This window comes from Bos grunniens, chromosome 9 (genome assembly GCF_055505025.1).
Source record: "Bos grunniens cultivar Pamir isolate PY7600 chromosome 9, Bosgru_T2T1.0, whole genome shotgun sequence".
NCBI lineage: Eukaryota > Metazoa > Chordata > Mammalia > Artiodactyla > Bovidae > Bos > Bos grunniens.
Genome location: NC_141173.1, coordinates 55,152,386 through 55,166,018, shown reverse-complemented (window position 1 = coordinate 55,166,018; position 13,633 = coordinate 55,152,386). Strand labels below are relative to the sequence as shown.

Here is a 13,633-nt window from a genome sequence, read left to right as displayed (position 1 = left end):
AGATAAAATTTACTGTTTTAAATCATTTTAAAACAAAATTTAACATTTAAAATATTTTCATAGAAGAAACTCCAATGGTAAATTAATGCAAAACTATCCGACTTAAAAATTCAATAGAGACAGAGACTGATAAAAATTTATTAAATACCTTGAATAAACAAGAAAAATCAGGAAAGACAAAGAGAAAAAAACATAATCCATATAAAATAACTTTGGGAAATTTTAGCTTTTATTATACTATTATTATTATATTATACTATAAAATGACAAAGAAAACAGTAAATTAATCTTAAAAATAGGAAATTAAGACTTAGTGTTATATAATCAAGAATAAATAAGATTGGAAAAACTATATAAAATTGATAAGTGAATCCCAAAGCTGATTTTCAGAAAAAGATGATGTTGACAAATCTCTGGCAAAATAGAAGTAAAAATTACAATGCATTAAATTTGAAAAAAGGATACTCAGAGATGGCAGAGAAGATTTAAAAACTGAGAAAAACATGTTTAATATTATGTAAATATATTTAAATTTTTCAAAGAAATGTTTTTCTAGGAAAATATAAATTAGGAAGCAGATTCAAAATGTAGAGAACCCCAAGGAGATCAATAGTGATGGCAGAAAAAAAAAAAAAGTCAACCCCCACAGCTACACAAAGCTAGTCCTGTACTCTTCCAGAATACACAAAAGGTAGAGTTCATTTTTATGTAGGCAGTGTAAGAAATGGAACTTGAAATGGTTCATTTACAAGGCAAAGGAGCTGGCCGCGGGTGGAAATTATTAACAAATTATTTTCCACTCAGAGCTAGCTAGTTTTGTCTTGGAAAATTACTGGCAAACTAGATTTGCCTAACAGCTTACACCTGGAGAGACCCCCAAGTTAACAGGATGTTTGGAAAGAGATAAACTAAAGGCCTTGTTTAGAAATGTGGACTTAGGATGGGAAGGGAGAAGAAAGAATACCTTGTGAGACTTAGGTGACTTCCAGAAAGATTGTAACCCCATAGAACTCAGCCAGTGAGGAACTGGGGAGGGATTTGTGCACCAGGAATAAAAATTTGCTGTAACTGTCCTAGGTGTGCCTGCCCGCAGACACCTGATCTTGCAAGACCATCATTAAAGCCTTGCTTCTCTCTGTACCTTGTGTCTCCAAGTCCATTATTTGAGTTTGGGCCAGTGGGCTTTATTTCCTATAGCAGTACAAGTAAAATAAAACCTAAAAAATCCTATATATTTTCACATAATAATTTTTAGGACCATAGATTTAAATCTACATGTACAAATTAAGAAAATAGAAAAGAACAAATGTAGAAGAGAACAAATGAATAGTCATTAAATATCAAGATGAAGACTTTGTAAATGACCTAGTCAGATGAAAATATAAAGAAAGCATTTTACTGATTTTATTCTATAGGCAAGAAAAATAATTAGCAAGATTACAAAGTAAATAACCTACCAGGAAACACTTTGCAAAGGGTTTTTAGAGAAAATACTGTTTTTTAAGTATCTATTCTGGTAGATTAATCAGAAAGTAAGAACATTCAATTTAAAATGAAAAATTAGATTAAGATATAGATGGGAAATTTACAACAGAAAAATTACAAATAACCAATGAAAAGTTGTAGACATACTCAACCTTGCTATTACTCAAAGAAATTCAAATTAAAGCTACATTAAAATGCCCTGTTTTCAAACTGGAAAAAGAGCCAGTATCTTTGTGGGAGAAAGCCCTAATCATGAACTGTCTCACACACTCTTGTATAAAAAGAGTATAAATTTGTAAAATTTTTCTGCATGGAAATTTCATAGTATGTGTGGAAAGCCACAAAAACCTGCAAAGTATTTACCCTAGCAATAAAATTTTATGAATTTATCCTAAGAATATGACCTAAGATGGACATAAGCTTTATTTACAGATGTGTTTTTAATATTGTTTAAAATAATAATGAAATTGGAACAAATTAAAATGTTCTTTAGTAGGAGTCTAATTAAAATGAGACACATGATACATATTTTTAGCCACTAGTAATAAAAATAAAATATTTATTCACATGAAAAGCTATGTATTTTTAAATTTTCATGTTTCCAAAACAGAAGAATACCTTTCTATAAATAAAAAGTTGAAAATTTCTTTACAGCAAAAAAAAAAAAACAAAACACAATTAACATTTGGTATATAACCTCTGACTGTTGTGTGAATGTTACATAGCATTGGAAGATATATTCCACAAAGACTATTGTAAGGAAAGAATTAAAGAATTAATTTGTGTATATAAAGATATAGCCTAGATGATATATTTTGACATGGATTTACAGTTGTTTGAACAATTGCATCTAAGAAGTGTTGAATCAAATCTCTGTGGCATCCTAATGGATTAAAGTCCTTGTCTTTGTCCTCCCTAACCATTTTACCACTGTCTTAGGACAAAGTACTGGAGGTGTGACAGACGATACAGAATTGTAGAGTGCAGAATGTATAGAAACACAATAGTAAGGGCTGTGTGAAAATGAAGAGTGTGTGCCCCTTATGAATACATTCGAATTCAGTTTTCATTCTATACACTGGGCAGGGCAAACTAAATACATTTCAATCCCCAGCAAGGAACAGAAGTTTGTGACCATGATAAGGGAATATTTAAGCTCATTCAATCAAAATTGGAGAATTCTATGCATTGCACAGATATTAATGCATTTTGCGCAGCCACAAAATTAAAAGACACTTGCTCTGTGGAAGAATAACTATGACAAACCTATATAGTGTATTAAAAAGCAGAGATATCACTTTGCCGACAAAGGTCCATCTAATCAAAGCTTTTCCAGTAGTCATGTATGGATGGGAGAGCTGGACCATAAAGAAGGCTGAGCACCAAAGAATTGATGCTTTCAAACTGTGGTGCTGGAGAAGACTCTTGAGAGTCCCTTGGACATAAAGGAGATCAAACAGTCAATCCTAAGGGAAATCAGTCCTGAATATTCACTGGAAGGACTGATGCTGAAGCTGAAGCTCCAATACTTTGGCCACATGATGCGAAGAGTCAACTCACTGGAAAAGACCCTGATGCTGGGAAAGATTGAGAGCAAGAGGAGAAGAGGGTGACAGAGGATGAGATGGAAATGGGAATCACTGACTCAGTGGACATGAGTTTGAGCAAACTCAGGGAGATAATGAAGGACAGGGAAGTCTGGCTTGCTGTAGTTCATGGGGTCGCAAAAAGCTGGACATGACCTAGTGATTGAACAACAATTCATTTAACTCTTATAGTGGGGAATCTTAGATCTCTATTTTATAGGTAAGAAGTCTGAGATACAGAGAGATTATTGATTTGTCTAAAGTTGCCCAGTTAATAAGAGGTGAAGCAGAAATTGGAACCTAGGTGCCCCAGTATGACTACTTTTAGCTATCACACTAACAACAGTTAATGAGGCCTTGCTTCAGGGTCAGTGCAAGATGCTTTTAATGCAGGATTAAATCAGTCCCTCAGCAAACATGTAATATTTGGTACATGTCAAGCAGCATGGAATGTATTCTTCTTACATGGAGATGCAAGAGGTTATGTCTGTAGTAGGAGACGCTGATATCAACTCTGCCTCCTGGAGGTTATCATTTGTAATAACTTTTCTGACCACTTGGCCCCTCAAGCCCATGGGTGTCCTTTGGTCTCACAGGTGGCTCAGATGGTAAAGAATCTGTGTATAATGCAGGAGACCTGGGGTTTGATCCTTGGGTTGGGAAGATCCCCTGGAGAAGGGAATGGCTTGCCTGGAGAATTCCATGGAGTCACAGTGAGCTGGACACGACTGAGCAACTAACACTTTCACTTTTTTCCCTTTTTCAACCAGGACACAGACCCTGTCAGATATGACTGAATTGCAGTAATAAAGACAACTTGGGCTCTAGGAAAAGGCTGGGACCAGTAGGGGGAATGTCTCTACTTAAGTATGTTTATACTACATTTTCCATGACCAGGTCTTAAACTCTTTAAGGTCATAGATAGTGGGGATCCAGCTTATTTGTCTTCTCTACATTTTTGCATCTAGTTTCTTCAAAAACAGAAGGGTGTTGACGGAAAAGTAGAGGCTCTGTGATCACCTGGGCCTGAGCTGGAATCTCTACTTTAGTCAGGGAGGAGCTGAGGGATTGTGTGGAAGGTTTTTAACCTAGCTCCAGGTTTACCCTTGTGTTAAGTGGGAATAATGAAACTACCACAAGGCAGATAGGTATTAGGAAGAAACCTACTTTTCTTACACCTTGAAATATATTAATGAACTTAGAATCCCATGGACGGAGGAGCCTGGTACGCTGTACTCCATGGGGTCACGAAGAGTCAGACACACTGGGCGACTCCACTTTCACTTTTCACTTTCATGCATTGGAGAAGGAAATGGCAACCCACTCGGGTGTTCTTGCCTGGAGAATCCCGGGGACAGGGGAGCCTGGTGGGCTGCCGTCTATGGAGTAGCACAGAGTCGGGCATGACTGAAGCGACTTAGCAGCAGCAGCATATATATACATCTCAGATTAAAAGCAAACCTAATAAAAATTTAATAGATAAATCTTACAAGTAGAAGGCGTAGGGGAAGTCCCTTTAGCCACAGTGTTGTGCTGTCGCGTAGAGAGGGATTTGTAAACCCCGGAGCAAGGTTCTACCTTCCTGAGGCCGCTGGTGTGCAGAGACCCGGGGGGAAGCCACCTTCATCATGTCTTACCAGGAAGCAAAACCTTCGATCGAAGACTTCGGGGATAAGGAGGAAGGAGAATATATTAAAGTCAACGAACAGGATAGCAGTGAGATTCACTTCAAAATGAAAATGACGACGCATCTCAAGAAACTCAATCATACCGTCAAAGACAGGGAGTTCCCATGATTTCACTCAGGTTTCTCTTTGAAGGTCAGAGAATTGCCGATAAATCACACTCCAAAAGAACTGGGAACGGAGGAAGATGTGATTGAAGTTTATCAGGAATAAACAGGGGGTCGTTCAACGGTTTAGATACTCTTTTTATTTTTTTTCTTTCCCTTTAATCCTTTTTTTTTTTTTTTAATAGTTCTTTTGTAATGTGGTGTTCAAAACAGAATCGAAAACTGCCACCCTATCTCTTTAAAACATCTGGTAATTTGAATTCTAGTGCCCATTATTCATTACTGTTTCCTTTAATTATGCTGATTTTTGGTGACCAAACCTCAGCCCCCTTTATATCACTCTTTCCTTTTTAAAATTACATATGTGCATAGAGAGGCCGCCTTTTCTAGGACTGTGCATTTGCAGGCTTGTGATAAATAAGATCAACTAATACTCGTGTTCCTTATGACTTTCCAATTGGCTCTGAAGTTCTAGCATGTGATTGCTTCATTCCTGGAGAATGGAACTTTTTTGGAAAACAGAATTGTGGAAAAATGACCTTTCCTTAATTTGAAGCTACTTTTAAAATCTGAGGGTCTGGACCAAAAGAAGAGGAATATCCAGTTGGAGTCAAAATGACAGAGATGTTGAGAATAATGACTAACTCCAAAGATGGCTTCACTGAAGAGAAACCATTTTAAGATGAAAAATCTTGTCAGAAGATCCTAGAAAAGATCTAATTTTCATTAGCGGTTAAAGTTATTCATGCAGAAGTGTATACAACAGAAAGCTGCTCTTTTTGACTTTATTTGTACTTTTTGGCCTGGGATATGGGTTTTAAATGGACATTGTCTGTACCAGTGTCATTAAAATAAACAAAATATTTGTAAAAAAAAAAAATCTTACAAGTATTCTTTATATGCCATGGAATTAAAGCCCAAGATACATAAAAGAAAAATATTATATTAAATTCTGTTTTGTTGTCTAAAGGGGAGGACCAGATTATGTTTTATTCTATCCTCAAGAACGGGGAAGCAGCAGTTTCCAACCTGAAACCAAATTAATAGCCTGAGGTTTCTGAGATAAATTATCCCCAAAGGGCATCAGATATCCCAGACCAGGAAACCAGGAGCACTGTTGGGTTTTAAGTGATATAAAGTCAGATCTATGCAAATATGTGGTCATTTGTGAAAAAGAAGCATCCATAAACTTCCATAGTGCCCCCATCCATAAACAGGGGCACTTGGTCCTGGAAACATAGGGCTGTGAGGAGCCTGGGGGAAACTGAGGTACCAGCTGTTTCTACCAGCCATATTTTAACAAGCTATTCTTACCACATAAAACTTCACATTATTTCTAAGAGCAGACATACCAGTCCTGGCCTGGCCCACATCCAATTTGGGTAATTGCATTTTGTCATCTTTCGGGTCTCCCTGGCACTTTCAATTAGCCGTAATTTATATTCTTTCCAGTTTACAATTGAAACTGCCTTGTATTGCAGCTGTGGGGTTACACAGAGAAGGCAGCTAAATTAACAAACAGCCAGTACATTATTGCTGTTTTTCAGTTCTCTTTTGCCTTACATTTCTACGGCGTGCTAAAGGTCAGGGATTATTAGTTCCATTTTATAAGAGAGACCATTCAAGCTCCAAAGTAATTTACATCCATGAGGAGTTGGAGTACAAAGTGAAAAATAAATTCCCATTTGGGTATATGCCTATACCTTAGAACTGAAAAAAGGAAATAACAAATCTTTTCTAAAAGAGAATGAATCACTTCAATATATTAATAAATAGAGGTACATTGTTCTTCTTTCCTCTGCTTCTTTAAAAAAAAAAAAAAAAGTATTTATTAAGTTTCCACTTGTACTGAGTATTGTTCCAGGTGTTGACATCCAGAGGTAAACAGTGGATGGCTTTTCTCAGATCCTTAAAATACACCAATACCTGGTTAGCTTATTTGATATTCACAAGAGCTTTATGAAGTGTACACTAATGTTAGTCCTATCTTACATGTGAGGAACTGAGGCAAAGTGTTAAGAACTTTCCAGAGGATAGCAGTTACAATCAAAGCTTCAAACCTCAGCTATTTGATGCCAATACCTGTGCTCTCCATCACTGTAATAATCTCTTCCATGCACAGAATATTCCTGGACTTTACTATTACATATTGGAAGATGGACAATAAACAAACAAACAAGAGAACTCTCTGAGTGATCAAATACGAGTGCTGTGAAGAGAATTAAAATATTCTGACGAGGTAGAGTCATGAGGCATTGCTTAAGCTAGGTGATAAAAAGGCTTTTCTATTTCTACGGGGAGATCTGGAACAGAAAAGGCCAGCTAAGCAAATATGAAGGAAACAGTGTTGGAAATAGAAAGAAGAGCCGGTGCCAGGACCCTGGTGTGTTTGCAGAATCAGAATCAGCCCAAAATGGCTGGAGCACATAGATTAAATTTGGTTGGAGACAGACAGGCACAGGATTACATAGGACCTAAATAGTGTAACATGTTTAGCTTTCATTTTACTTGTGCTTTTGAAGGTTTTAAGTAGATAAATGACATATTCTATTTTAAAAGATTATTTTAAAGGGAGGATCTATTTAAGGTGTGGGCAAGAGTGAAAGAGAAACAATTCAAGGTCCCAGGTAAGAGATGATTGTTAGCTGGACTAGGGCACATTTAGAGATTAGAGGGAAAAGGGGATGGATTTAGAATATGTTTTTGTTGACTTTGCTGATGGATATTGGAGGGGAGCAAGTAAGGAAAAGAGAAGACTCAAAAAAAGAAAAAAAAAAATTATTAGTTAAACCTAAGTATTTCACCAAAGGATTTTGGTGGTTTCTTCTGAGGATTCTTAGCTGGGATAAAAAAGATGATTAAATGATATTTAAATTTTATTTCATTAATGTTCATTAACCAAGTCAGTAGTGAAAGTCGCTCATTCATGTCCGACTCTTTGCGACCCTACGTGCTAGAGCCTGTCAGGCTCCTCTGTCCATGGAATACTCCAGGCAAGAATACTGGAGTGGGTTGCCATTCCCTTCTCCAGGGGATCTTCCCCACCCAGGGATGGAACCTAGGTCTCCTGCATTGTAGGAAGATACTTTACCATCTGAGCCACTAGATAAAATAAGTAAAATAAATTTGCATTTATTTTAAGAAATGATTTAAGGTACATATGAGCACTGTTAGCCTTGTTTGAATTTTTTATCAATGTGTGTAAAATGGATTTATGATTTTACAAAATCAGAAGAGGGTCTTGTACGTGTTATTTTGGTGTACAACATACAAAGTTAAATACAAATAAGGTACTATTTACAGCAAATGAATAGGATATCAAATTATTGTGTTGAACTCACATCTTCTTAATGGAAGACATTTTGTTTTTTTAAATGAAAGTGTGAAAGGATCCATGGTGGTCCTTAAATTATGTCAATTGTGTGCATTAAAAAAAAATGCCTAATATAATTTAAAGTGGATGTATTTTACAGAAAACTGTTTAAGGATTTTGGAAAAACTGTAAGTATTTTCCATAAGATGTAGTGGGACCTGAGATAACATTAACACATTTGATTACTAAAACAAACTATGGAGAGATTGCATGTTTTCTTTTTTTAATATACAATGCATCCTCTTAGGTTTGAGCTGATGTTTTGACAGACTGTCTGTCTACAGTCCCTTTTCCAGCATAATTGCACAGATTAAAAATAAAATAAAATTAGAAAAAAAAAATTCAACAACAACAACAACAAAAAAAACATTCAACAACAACAACAAAAAAAAGCCTGATCTCAAAGGGTTTTTATTAATTTCAAGTGCCGAAGGAATTGGAGGAAGGCGACATGGGTGTACAATGGTAGAGCATTTGTAGTATTAGATATCTATAGATGATCTATTGTAAATTTCAATTTTTTGTTATTTCCTGGGTTCCAAACTTACAAGAGGAGAATTTCCACCTGGATATCACACAGGCTTACCCAGACTGGCTAAATTGCAAATGACTTAGTTCTTGCATTTCCTAATCCAGTTGATAAAATTGTCATTCAGTTGGTTCTCCAAGCTCCTATGTTGAAAGCTGCTCCCAGTAGTTTAACAACCCTACACTCAATCTTTTACTAAGTCTGATTGTTAACCTTTCATATACCTCTCCAGTTTCCTCCCCCACCCCCGCCCTTTACTATCACTACTATATTATGTCTCCTTCCTCCATCTCTAGGCTGGATTATTGCAGTAGTTCTCTAGTTCCTCCCTTCTGGCTCTTCCCCATTCCTTTTGGCTTTTCACCACTCCAACTCAGCATCTATGCTGATACCAGTTATCTCAAATTTAATTACTCTTTTAAAACATTTACCTTTCTCCTCATGACCCTCAAATTAAGTCTACACCCCTTAACATGGTAACATCCCTTTATGAAATGGCCTTACCTGATTTTACCACTATGGTCCATCTTTCAAATTTCCTGACAGAATCTTAACCATCTCCCAAGGGTCATCTCTAGTACCAAACCTCTTTCACATTCCTGAGATTTTTAGTATCTTTATTCAGCTTGCTTGAATAGTTTCTGCTCTCTTCTCACTTGAATATATTTATCCCAAAACTGGATTTTTATTCGTTTTCTATATGAAAATCTTCTCTTTAAGAGTCTCAAAAATACAAGCAAAATTTATAAGGAAAAGGGCTTCTCAGGTGGTGCTGGCAGTATAGAACCCACCTGCCAATGCAGGAGACATAAGAGACATGGGCTTGATCCCTGGATTGGGAAGGTTCCCTGGAGGAGGGGATGGCAACCCATTCCAGTATTCTTGCCTGGAGAATCCCATGGACAGAGGAGCCTGGCAGGCTACAGTCCATAGGGCTGCACAGAGTCAGACATGACTTAAGTGACTTAGCACACACACATAAGTAAAAAACCCAGGTAGGGAAGCCAGCACAATCACAATTCCTCCAGATTTCTGTTTCTTGAGTTTCTTTTTGTTTTCCCCTCTCAATTCATACCTAACATTTCTCAGATTTTTGTTGGAGTAGCTGCTAGTAACACTATTAACTCTAGTTTCTCCACATCTTTGATAACATTTTCAATTTTTTGAAGAGATTTTGTTAGGGCATTTATGACTAATCTGATTCAGTAAGTCTGGGTTTAAAGAAACACATCTGTTTTTTCTTTGCTATTAGAGTTGAGAACAAAAGTGCAAAAGCATAAAATTTAGGCATAGAAACTGGAACTCTTTCTTTGCTGTTGCTACATCACAGTCACTAATGCTTGGGGCTTGACCAAAGCCTGTTTTCACTCCTTAAAAGCCTCTTTGTCCCAAATTTTGTCTAGAACATCTCATTCCAAAGACACATCTCTTCCATTCCCATTCCTTTTATACCCTGAGGGTCATTTACAATCACAACTCCTTCACTGTTTTGTTTTGTTTTTCCCTTTTCAGGGACCAGTTTGAACCAGGAACCTCTGGAAAGAAATGAGTCCTAAATGGATGCTCACATTTCCCTCCGTGAGTATACCAGACACTACTGTCTCCCTCTGCTTGAAGAACGCTAAAGATTTCTTAGTGGGTTTTTTTTTGGGGGGGGTATTAAAATTTGGGTCTCAGAATATGTGATAAATGCTAAAGATATTGCAATATTTAAATGATAGGGTGGATGCAGATAGATGACAGATTGTTTTTCAGTCTAATGGCTTAAAATATGCAGAGTACAAGCTTTTAAATTTTAGTGTAATTAATTGCTACAGTTGTATAATTGCTTGTCATCTCAGTTTTTGTCTTAACATGAATATTTTTTTCCTTCTCTGCAATCTCTCACTTGAGGGAGAATAGAATCTAACAAATATACTACAAACAATACACTAAAATTATGTGCATATGGAATCATAGCATATATGGAAAAAATCCTTTTGAAAACTATATAATACTGTCATCATTTAATCTAGACCTTTTATTTTTACTCATGAAGGAATCAACTCTGGGAGATAAGATGACTTTCTAAAGACTACACAAAGACTACACTAAGAGAATGCTCTTAGTTACTAAGCATACTGACCCTGAGTCCAGTCCCTTTTCTATCATATCCAAAAGCTTTAATACTTCTTAAAGTATTAGCAAAAATTTTCCATGTTCCTGTATTTCTTTGTTCTTCTGCAATCATCTTCTAAACCACTGACCTTGAACTTACGTAGAGTACAGAAAAGCTCATCTGAGGTGGCACAGTGGGAATGACCCAGAACAGATCTCATCCTCTAAATCTGACTTGCATTTGTGACTATTAGTTCTTCTCAGATTTTGATGGGTACTGTCATATAAAAGCTAAGCAAGAAGGGAGATGAGACCTGAGATGCTAGTAATAACATAGTGCTGTTGATAAACCAAGTTTTGTTTCTTTTTCATTTTTGCTAAAGAATGTCACATTCCTAGAAGGGTCAGGTCCTGAAGGGGCTATTAGTGGCATTCCAACCAAGGTCCTTCCAGCTTGGGTTGTCCTAGTACACTTGAGTGTGCTGTCCATGGTGCTGAGGGTCCAGTGCTAAAAATAGCTGTTACAAATTCCTCTCCCTTCTGGCGAAATCATCTTACCGTGTGTTTCAGAGTTTTACAGTTGCCTAGAGGAAGCTTTGAAAGCTCTGCAACCATTTCAAAAACATAACAACTCAAAAAGGTAGCTTCCAGAACATCCTGTTTATGACAGCTGAAGTTGAAAAATTCATATCACCAGGAGAAACAGATTTAAATTTTTGTAACTATTTTGCTGTTCCTAAAATAATACTCCTTATATGTTTTTAAAAATTAAAGCAAGAGCTTTGATTGCTGTGTCCCTAGTTAAATTTTTCTCCAAAAATTTGAAGTAGTATAATATGATATAGAGTAATTGTCAACCAAAAGAATAAAAACTATCCAAAGAAAATTAAATACAGTTCACCCTGTGGATACAGGAATACTAGATAAGAATTAAGAGTCAGCTTCAAGTTGGGGTCTATATAAAATGATCAAACAGGAGCAGTCAGACAAAGAAAGATGGGAATGCCTTTTATGGTATGAGTTAATATAAGTTGCATGGTGTGAATAATTGCATATTTAGAAGATCCCCTCTATCTACAGTCCCTACATATTAAAAAAAAAAAAAAAAGCTCCTTATTCAGCTGCTACACCCACTAAAGTGAATATTCATAGGGGATATACTGCTGTACTTAATTACTCCAAAATGGCCTTGGATGCTTTCCTATTTTTCTGGGGGACCCTTATTGTAAATGGAGGCATTCTCTGTGATGAATGTAGTATCAGAATTTTAAACTGCACTTATGCCTCTTATCCATCTCTGATATACGTTGATAACATTTTTATTGACATTCAAGCCTCCTGACCTTTGTCTCTGCTAGTGGAATATGATACCCCCAAAAAAAACCTCTGCAATGTGAAATTCTGTGCCTAGTTGAGATTTGCATCTCATCTCATATTTTATTTGCGATTGCTTTTCACTTCACTTAGGTAGGAGGTTGTCCTAGTATGAATTCCTAACAGGTAGTTCTAAGATAAACCTTGGAATACTCCACCATGCTATTTTACTCATCATGCCCAATCTCTTTCTGAGTTTCGAACTGTCTAGACCCTGAAAGCAAACAAATGGGAGAAAGTAAGGCCACCAAAAGCACTAACAACCATAAATGTCACTGCAAACTAGGTACTCAAAGGCCCTCCCTAACTGTGTTACTTGCCAGTTATTGAAAGATCTCTGTAAACACTTCATTTTATACTTTTCTCTGCCTACTGATGCTTTGGGTATTGCTGATACTTCTTAGGAGGTGAGTCTATTTTTATAAATCTTAACTATTGATGATGTTACTTTTCTCATTCTTGCTGTTTCTCAACTCACACTATCTCTGTTGATGAGCATTTCCTTATTAGAGTTACAAACATTTTATTAGGCATTAGTGACCTTCTCATTACTAAATCTTGTTTAACTTCTTTTCTTCAGAAAGCACTCTCTTACTTTGGCCCTGTGACACCATACCACACTATTCTTTTCTTCCACTGCTGCACATATCCTTGAAGGTTAGTGTTTCTGTACTAGGTTTTCTTCTACATTTGTCAAAGTGGTTTTGTCTACCGTCAAATATTCAATTATCCCTCATGTACTAATGACCTACTCCTGCTGCTGCTGCTAAGTCACTTTAGTCGTGTCCAACTCTGTGTGACACCATAGACGGCAGCCAACCAGGCTCCCCCGTTCCTGGGATTCTCCAGGCAAGAACACTGGAGTGGGTTGCTATTTCCTTCTCCAATGCATGAAAGTGAAAAGTAACAGTGAAGTTGGTCAGTCGTGTCTGACTCTTCTCGACCCCATGGTCTGCAGCCTACCAGGCTCCTTTGTCCATGGGATTTTCCAGACAAGAGTGGGGTGCCATCGCCTTCTCCAGACCTACTCCTACCATTTTCCAAAACTTATTCCAAATGTCCAACTACCTTTTCAACATTTCTACCCAAGTATCTTGCTGGATTCTCTAATCCACATACCCAAAATTGAACCTATTGCCTTACCCCCTCCCCCCACATACAACCTTCTTTATTACCACCTTTGTGTTTACTTTCAAAGAATAAAACCAACATCATGGTTATCCTCACCAAACTTCTGGCAGCTTTCCTTAACCCCATTTTCCCCTGATACCTCCATACAGAAACTCACTCTTTCTTACCCACTCTATTCTATGGCCATTTTCCCTTCTCTCACTTCAATCACAAACTCAGAGGAGCCACCATCAGCTCTTATCTGAATTGCTGCAACAGCTCTGCTT

General features: G+C 36.9%; 1 pseudogene; it reads left to right on the top strand.

The window, feature by feature from the left end:
• The first annotated feature begins 4,506 nt into the window (after window positions 1–4,506).
• Window positions 4,507–4,993, top strand: LOC147365981 (small ubiquitin-related modifier 1 pseudogene; annotated as a pseudogene).
• Window positions 4,994–13,633: the final 8,640 nt, after the last annotated feature.